Below are 9,900 nucleotides of genomic sequence, written 5' to 3'. Positions count from 1 at the left end.
ATATCTGTTCACACCAAAATAGATGGACTCATGAAGCAGGCCTAGCTGATGTCAACCACGTTGGCAAAACTTGCTGTCAGTACATAGCAAATTAAAACAAGAATAGCACAGAAAAAAAGCTATGGCAGGACAAAGAGAAAAAGGACTTAAAAAATTATTAAATAGAGAATGTATTGATCATGAGCTTCCTAACCTTGTATGTATAAAAACCCACTTTCTTTTTAAAGGAAGTGTGTCCTTTTCACACAGCTAAATGGGAGTTAAAAGTTGAGTAACTTTTCATGCAGCTGAATCCAAGGCTAGGCAGAACCATTATTCATCTTAAGAAAGTGAACTGATCAGAAAATGAAGCCCATTCACAAAGCTGATAAGAGAAGATTTCACACATGGTGGGGTTTGTACTGTGAGGAGGCTTATGTACTTCTTCCTGGAATGGTCAATGTGAAAATGAAAAGGAGTAGCATGACTTTAAATCATCAGAAGTGTTCATAGAAAATAATCAGCTAGGAAACTGAGTGAGGAGGTGGTTGTTGTGAAAGACAGTAACAAATTTTGAGAAGCTGTCATCAGTGAAAAGAGTAGTTGTATTAGAAGCAAAAGATGTCTGTTCTTGATTCTGCAGATTGTATTCAAATCCTTCTCCAGTCTCACACATTCAAAGTAGGAATAGCCCTTGATTTACAGTTAAAGAGAGTTAGTGTGTTAGTGGATGACTCACACAAAAGTATCTCAGTAATGCACTCTACCATTTGGAACAGATGTAGGTCTGACACAACTGTGTGTCTTGATTACACAAAATGTTTCCACGATTAGCCACATTCATGCCAACAAATCCACCCTTGTGCTGTTTGGAAAACTGGAACTGCAGCAATTGCCATTATTAAAAGGATCAATGAGGGAAAAGTTCATGTTCAGTATGTCTTGTCCTAAAGGTATTGAAAGATATTATTATATTTAATTTTTACTCCTTTCTCTTGTCTCATAGTCCAAATCACTAGACTCAGAGACATTAGTTAGAAAAATATTTGGGCAATAGTATATGGTATGTCATTCTAAACTTGAGCAATGACTTGTGGAGCTGCTCTGTTCCTTGATATCTCAGGTTATATATTTTTATTTCTCAGAAGTCCTATAGATGTTACAATTGAATTCAGGTCAGACCCTTTTTTGGGTCATTAAAGGAACTAGTTTTTTTAAGGAAGCAGCTGACGAGGATGTGGGATTCTTCATGGTGTACTCAAGCAGACACAGAACTAATGTTAAATATATTGCTTTCTAATGGCATGGCTTATAATGATTTGAGGCCAAAGGAGTGATTTGGAAAACAAAGTATGGTTTGTTGTCTGTGTCCTTTTGCTGCAGCTCTTCCTAAACTATCAGCTCTTGTGCATACATCATCAGGAGCTGGCAGATATAAGGATTAACATGCTGCCTCTCTTCTCCTTCTGTGCCAGATATGAGTGTGTGTGGGGGGATATTTCTGGATAAGTTTGTTGTTGATTCCTCTTCAGTGCTGGGATCTCTCACCTGATATGGACTATGCGCTCGGCACTGCAGAATGGGGAGGGTCAACAGAGGTCCCAGTGGTCATCACAGTCTGTTGAGATCATCCTCTGCTGCTGTACCTTCTCTCCCATGGTCAGACACCAGTGGTAATCATGATCAGTGGCCAGGTCCTCCCTCAAGTGGCTAGAAGAGAGGAAACAAAATGTTTCCATGTGGAAGAACTTTACTGTAGGGGTGATGGAGCTCTGGAACAGGTTGCCCAGAGTGGTTGTGGAGTCTCCTTCTCTGGAGATGTTCAAAACCTGTCTGGACCTGTGACACATATTGTAGGGTACCTGCTTTGGCAGGGGAGTTGGACTCGATGGTCTCTAGAGGTCCCTTCCAATTCCAGCAATTCTGTGATTCTCTGAAAAGGAAAAATAGGGACTAAAGGAAAATGGTATTCTGAAGCTGTTGGACTTTGTTGCTTCAAAGAACGGAAGAAACTCAGATACCATCGGGATACATTTTGAGCTTGGGAAAGTACTGGCTTGCATGTGTGCAAGAAATTAGGAAGGAAGGACAATACTGTATCAGGGAACTAATCTGCTCCTCAGCTCCACGTGAAGGCTTTGAGATGGTTTGTGTTAAATTTACAGGCCCTTTGTATCCCCACAAAGATGATCTCTCCCCTGTGAAGCAATTAGCTATTAAGAGTCAGATTCATCATTGTCCTCATGATTCATGTCACTCATTTGTGTTCAATACAGAAGGCGAGTTAAGTCCCTTATGGAGGGAAGCCTATATAATTTTATAGTCATCTGCTGAAAGAACATAACTCTGTATAATTTGTGTGGCACAGCTCACCTATTTGTATAGTACTGGGTACACTTATTGAGCTATGCATTAGGAAAGCTGTCACGATGGTTGTTCAGGAGGATGAGCTGAATGTCTGTTTTTGGGAAGTGATCTGTTGAAGCTTTGTTGTATTTAGTGAATGAAAATGCTTGGAGACGACTCCAGAGGCAGACAGTTATTCTGCAGTTGGATACACTTGCAACATATTTTCACAAAAAAATTGTGTGTAATATTAATATTTTTAACCACCAGGAGCAATGTAGAAGAGACAGAGAGTTTTTATCGGGCACAGAAGTATTTCCTGATGGTCAGTGGGAACCTTGTGTGTTCCAGTTTGTGCCCTTTGCCTCTTTTCCTGGCACCAGGCACCACAGACAAGAGTCTGAATCCTTCCTCTTTGCAGCCTCCCTTCAGGTATCTGCAGACATAAATAAGTTGCACCTGAGCCTCCTCTTGTCCAGGCTGAAGAGTCCCAGTTCTATCAGCCTCTCCTGATAAGGGGAATGCCTAAATACTTTGTTCATCTCTGAAAAAGGACAAAGCAGTAATAAGTCCCTACTTTCAGCAGCATGAGAGCTAAAGGGGGGACCCCATAAAATTTCCAGACAGAGCATTTAAAAACAATGCCTGGCAGTGCTTTTTCACACAGTACATAACTGAAATGTGGAGGTCATTGCCCAGAGTTATTTTAGATGCAGAAAAAGCAAAGAATTTAAAATACAGATAAAATGAATTTATGGAAAAGAGATCCTTAGATGGGTGTTAAATAGCACACTACAAATGGGAGCACTGATGTAAGAATTCTGTTTCACTGAAAGTATAAGGAAGTCAGATATGTAGGAGATATAGTAGTAAAGGATCACTGCCCTGTTTTTAGTTTTTTTCTAAGCATTTGCACTACTTTCAGGGAAAGATCATGAGTATGACCGTCTATTTCTCTTCTGAGATTCTAAATAGCACTATGCATTTGAAAGATCCTCCCTTTGGTGCAACAATCATTATTGACTTATTACAGTTATTGGATTTGATCCACTTTGTCAGCCTCATTCTTTCTAACTAACCCTCAATAAGAATAGGGAAGCACATGCTGTGGGTTATTCTTAATAATCAAATCCCATTCATTAAGTCATTTTCTCTTCAAGATGAAATCACTCTTAACTCTGAGAAGCCTTAATAAGTAAACTTTACTTTTTCATCTTCAATAGGTATCTGGCTGCAATGGTCAATTCCAAAAAGGGGAAACTTAGAGGGATACAAATTTGAACAATTTATTTCTGGAAGTTACATTTTTGCTCATTCTGCTGTATTTTACATTTTTTGAAGGACGATACGCAAGCTGTTCTTCTACCAGCAACACCAGTATTTCTGTTATCTCTTCACATCCTTTCTGACTTTTCTTGCATGTTTGTTCTTATTTGTTCCTGCTAATGTTAGCAATATGTCTCCCAGATAAGAAGCACTACTATTTAAGTCCCAGGAGACCAAACATTAATGCTCAAAACCACTAGATCTTTATTAATTTGGTTACTTAAGCTAACTGTTACATTAGCCAAGTGCAGAACATGTACTACTTGGCTGATGCTTCCTAAATAGGGAATGAACTGCATAGTCCTTCCTAGTGTTCTATTTCTTTTCTTTTAATCCTAGTAAGTCGTTTTCTTTTTTCTGTGTATTTGCTGTATTTAGACTGCTATTTAGGATACTGATAGCAGCTGCACTGAAGATGGGAAGTGTTTTGTTTGGTACCCCGTTTGTTTGGTACCCCTGTTGACAGACATAATTCTGTAAAATTTGTAATTACAAGAGCCTCATCCTGAACTACCGTCCTGAATGACTTGAGATGAGATTCTTCTCTTCTCAGCTGATATCTACTAAGGACCTACACTCAAGCTAATGACGCTGGATTCCCTGTGTAGCCTGCAAGTGCATTTGTACTGTGCACTTCTCAAGAACAAATATATTCCTTCTGCACAAGTTGAACTGAATTTACCTGTTTTTTATTAGAAAAGGAATCTGAAATGTGCTTGCACTTTAATGCCCGTGTTTGATTGGGTAAATACTACCTTAGGTTTTCTGTAACTTGTTTAGGATGAGTGAGAGGGACAGAAATCTGCAAATCCCAGAAAGTTGAATCCAGACTGGGAGAGGGTTAGAAATTGAGAGGTGGATCACCCTCATTTTTCTTCAGGCTAAATACCCTACATCTCTTTTTTGTCTTTTCGTGAGCTTAGGCTTTTTCCTATGCTTTGTACTTTCTTCAAAAGCTCACATATTTCCTGAAGTGCAAAGTGAAAGTCTGAAGATAACAAACTAGCCAAAGCCATCTCTGTGGCACAGGTCATCAAAGATGGTATTCCTGCTAATATCTCCTGCTACTGTTTGCCTTGCTCAACAAGCCCTTGCTAACATTTTCAGATCATGGTCCACTACATCTTGCCCAAGTGGTGAGCTTCATCTTTTCCCTTGCTAAACAGTGCACCTTATTTTTATCCCCTACTCATTTTTCCCATTTTTCAAGATGATTTTCAATAATAAATCTACCCTTGAATGGACTGACAGTTCTTTCCAGTGCAGCATCACATCTCATTAAATATCTGCCTTTCACCATCCAGATTTCCACGGTGGTGAATAATGCAAAACCTAAGATGAACCTTGGTTGCATAGCATGGTGTATGTCCTCCTGTATGTCTGTGAGCCTTTTCTTTCCCAAGATCTGTAGATGGTACCATGTCCAGTCAAAAGCTGGGAGTTGATTTTAAACAGAGATGTTCCTGTAATAAAATGTAAAAGGAGAGTCATGCAGATGTTAAAGATTTGAATGCTGGTTCCAGATCTGGATTGGGATATAAGAACAATCTTATTTTGAATAATTCTATTTACAGAATCATAGAATCATTAAGGTTGGAAAAGACCTTTAAGATCATCTAGTCCAACCACTGATCCATTACTACCAAGCCCACTAACCATGTCCCTAACCCACGTCCACTGCAGCCTGGTGTAAGACAGGTTACACTTGTTTCAAAATTATCCTATTTTGACTTAGATCCTTCATTTAAAAGAAAATATGTATTAAATAATATTTCAAGTAGAAAATAGTGCACCATTATTAAGACAGAAGAGGACTCAGAAAATGGGGTCTCCAAGGAACATGACAGTTCCTGGCTTTGGAATATGTTAACTTGACCAGATTTTTTTTTTTTTTATTTTTTACACAGCACTTTTAATACAGAGACTTAATTATAAAGAACTTATATTAATTTTGTGTGAATCAAACACTGATTTTTGAGTAAATAACATCCTAACTCAGTTTTCCATAACTCCTTTAGAACAAACCCATGACAAAAAATGCCCTTGCCTGACTGAATTGAGTTAATTCAAAATGATGTATGTTGTCAATTCTAATAATAATTTAAATCAGTAAGTGAGGCTCCTTGATTTAAATAATCTATTATAATCTTGTTTGGAATTTATAATTGCTTTACCAAAGACAAGTTCTTCCTTACTGATGAATAGCCATTCAAAGTTTTTGATCTGGGGTTGAATAGATCTTTGGAATAAATTTGGTATTTTTCTGCTAACCAAAACAGTATTTTTATGCATATATTGTATGTTTGTAAATACACAGAAATAGTCATTTTTCTGCCTAAAGGTATATCCCTGTATACATGTATTATATGTATCTGCCAGAAGTAACTTAGTTTAATATGTATGTACTTTGATCTTTGTCTCACATTTTTGCTGTATAAGATGATGAATGATGCTTTTCCTTTCAACTAGTTGATTAATGTTTTATGTGCAATTTGTATCAAACTACAGTTAAATTGAATTAAAATTCAATTAAATGCACAGAAACATTTAAATGATTAATTTGTTAAAAGTACCTTTGGAGAGATAGATATATCAGGAAAAAGGTTGATGAAAAATGTTTCATATTTAATAAACAAATGAAGTAGTACCATTAATTATTTAGCAAACATTATTATTTCTGGTCATCATGCCCTTTAAGATTTTAAAACCACTGAATCTCATTTGTCCTGGTAATTTCTTTTGTGCTAAACCACAGGAAGAAAAGAAACTATTCAACCATTTCTATCCATAATTTGAAAGAAATCGTTCTTCAACTGATGTAATTGATTAAACATAAATTAGTATTCCCTTTGCACTTGGAAAAGAGAATCCAAATGTCAAAAATAATTTTATAACTTGAATAAATTCTAGTTTCAGGTAAGCAGTCAGTAAATTCCACTAATTCAGCAGTCTGAAAATTTCATTGGTAAACATTTATTTTAATTCAAATGAATGTAATTATATTAGTTTAAACTTCAGTGCAGATCATTTAATTTTAAATCACTCATTTTAAGGCAAAACACATTTCTCTGAAGTAAAAAGTTATTCAAACAATAATCAGTTTTTGTCCTCTTCATTAGCACGCAGACTTAAAAGTAATTGAAAATGACAATTAAAATGAAGGGCTTTAATTTCATCCAAGGAAAGCAGTACCACAGGTCATCAAAAAACACCTTTTCAAGGGAAAAAATGTATGTACAAAACAAACCCAGTGACTCTAGACACCAAAATTTCCAGGTTACTTAATGCAAGCCATTTGTTAGAACCCCCTGACACTGATTTGATTCTGAAAATAACTTTGTTAAATGAGTCATGTTTAATTTAATCTTGCTGTAATAGAAGGGGATTATGAATTTTATTTTTTTGTTAGCTTAAGCCTCCACTTTGGGTAGTTATCTGAAAACTGGGGCAAGGTGGGGTGCAGAATGGGGGAACTCAGCCCTGCTTGCCTTTGCCCTGCAGCTCTCCATCCAGTGCCAGGAGAATGTGGTTAAGCATGTATTCACCACCTGGGTGATTACTTGAATATGGCAAGCATTGCAGTAACGTTTTTCTAAGGCTCTTGGGTCAGCTTGGTGGCTGCTTGCTTGAGCTGTACTGGAGTGGAGCTGAGCAGTGAGCGTGCATCTGTGCAAAAAACACACAGGCTGTGTCTGTCACACAGTTGCACTGTGCATGGAAACTAGAACAGCTACGAAGAGCACAATAACACTGTTCCATAGAGCAAATTCTCAGCTACAAAACAGTGTTTTTCCATGTATTCACCCCCATTAGCTGTGCATTTTCACCTGGAATAAATAAACAAGAGCCTGCATGCCATGCTGGTAAAAATCTGCACCAGCAGAGGTGACCCACTGTCACTTTCATCACTGCTGAAATGCACCACCCACTGTGCTCACATCCACTGTTTGGTCTCCTTTAACATTCAGAATTAACAATGAATGTCAGTGGGTGCAGTTTTTTTCCATGTGGAGCAATTCACGTCCACACCTTAACTTCATACACTCTTCCATATCTCCATGTTCTCCAAGTCAGAATAGGGGTGCAGAAGTAGTGGAAATAACTACTGGAGGGATGTTTGTATGAGAAGTCAGTATAATTTTATGTAGTAAGAGAGGAAGGCATTGTAACTTTTATTAGAAGAGCTACTTCAGTTTCACAGTTTTATTATAAGTTTATTTCAAAAGGAAAAAGCAATCATCTTGATTTCAAGTTGCTTAATTTGCTCTTGTGGTAAAGCAGTTGTAAATGATCCCATCAGATGGATGAGTGTATTTAGGAGTAGGTGTGAAAATCAGAGGTCTCATCATTACTGCAAAAAAATGAAAATCTGCTTTCTAGGACTTCCCTGCAGCCCTGATTTAAGATTTGAGATCCTTTACACTGTGATCGCTGGTGAAGGTATAAGAACAGGTTTTGTAGATGCCCCATCTCTGGAGGTGCTCAAGGCTAGGTTGGATGGGGCCCTGGGCATGATCTGGTGAGGGGCAGCCTCATGTTGGAGTTGGAGCATGTTGATCTTCAAGTTCCTTTTCAAGTTCCTCCAACACTCCAAGGGTGTTGGAGCATGTTGATCTTCAAGTTCCTTTCCAACCTAAGCCATTCTATGATTCTATGATTAGAGTCCATAGAAGTATAAGGTCTGTTTGTTAGCTGGATTCTTACTGCTGATTTTGTGTAACATCATGCTCAAAGCCTGACTTTACATCTGGGATTTTGGCACAAGAGTGACTCTGCTAATACAGGATATGCTGACTGACCTCTGGACAGCTGCTAATACCTGCTCATCCTCACATCCCTGTTTACTTTTAAAATGGTGGCAAATACAGCTCCTTGCTTTAGCTCTGAACTTTACAGTTGCAATTTTCTTTGTTTTTCCTTTCTGCACCTTATTTTCTAATCTAATGGCTGGCTGAATGAAATATGGGACCTTCCAGGTTTTAATCCTGCCTAGTAGACAGGGAAAAAGTCAGTGCATTTCGGTACTAATCTACTAAAGAAATCTATTGTAGATAAAACAATTATGTCTTTCATTTGTTCCTTTTTTTTCCCTTGAGCTGACATACAGTTCTTTCCAACTCTATAAAGGTGTTTTATCGTACTTACTAAAAATGTCAAGGGTACTAAACAGCAATGCATAATTTACAATAGACTTTGTAGGCAATAGAGCCCTTACAGCCACAGCTTCCTGAGAATATATTTATTGCTGTTTTACTGCCTGCTCTGCTATCTAAGCTCAACTTCCAGTGTATTTGTCTGGTGGAAAAACAGAAGGAAGGAGAAACAGAGACTATTGGTAGAAACAAGTTACCAGACACCTGCCAGTTTACATAAGATAAATCTGTATCATTAACTTCATTGACCATATTGCAGTATTTTAGTTACGCATGCAGGAAAACAATGAATCAAGGAAACATGTCTAAACTGAGGTCTTGGGTGGCTGAGAAAAAGAGGTTGACCCACTCCAAAGAAAAGTTGAAGTAACCGTGGTCAAAGAATAAGTTATTTTTGTTTGTTTTAATGTCTGGATCCTTTGCTGGAGTTGGTGCTAGTTAGTAATGAAGTACAAGAGTCAGCTGAACAATGATGAGATTGTAATATATTGATGCCAACTTGATGAAAGTGGTTTGTGTAGACATTACCATTCAAATTTTAATGCATTAACCAAGGTTAAGAAGTCTCCAAGAAAAAAATACAGAGCTAGGTAAAACAGTTTGCAAGCTGTGTTTGAAGGGTATGTTTTATGGATGGATGTTTTTAAGTACCTATTCCACATATCCTCTGCTAGGCTTCTCTGAAAGAAGCCTATTATGGTGATTTCAGTCAGAAATAGCATCGTCTCTCTATTGATTTCTGCTTAAGCTGCATGCACAGGTTTGTCATAACTTTAGTGCATTTGTTCTGAAATGAAACTGGTAAAAGCAACAAGTGTTAATTGGGCCCCATTTAATTTTAATTTACTCTGACAGTCAATACCTCACACTCTGTGTAATAGCCCTTTATTTACCACAGGAAATGTCTTCAATCCTGAGAGGAGTCAGCCTGAATAGATGAATATTGAGGAAATGTGTTCACATCTGAATCTGCCTGGGTTTGTGGTAGCCCGGAGCAAGCCACCATTTGCCCCTGTTTACCAGGGCTTACAGTCCTGACACAATCATTTGAATCTTTTGTGAAACAAGATGACAAAATCTGTCTTGTTGTACAATT

This window comes from Cyrtonyx montezumae, unplaced genomic scaffold (genome assembly GCF_038088225.1).
Source record: "Cyrtonyx montezumae isolate F1298 unplaced genomic scaffold, pur_monq_1.0 scaffold_12, whole genome shotgun sequence".
Lineage (NCBI taxonomy): Eukaryota > Metazoa > Chordata > Aves > Galliformes > Odontophoridae > Cyrtonyx > Cyrtonyx montezumae.
The sequence above is the reverse complement of the archived record's forward strand: the minus strand, read 5'-3'. Positions refer to the sequence as shown.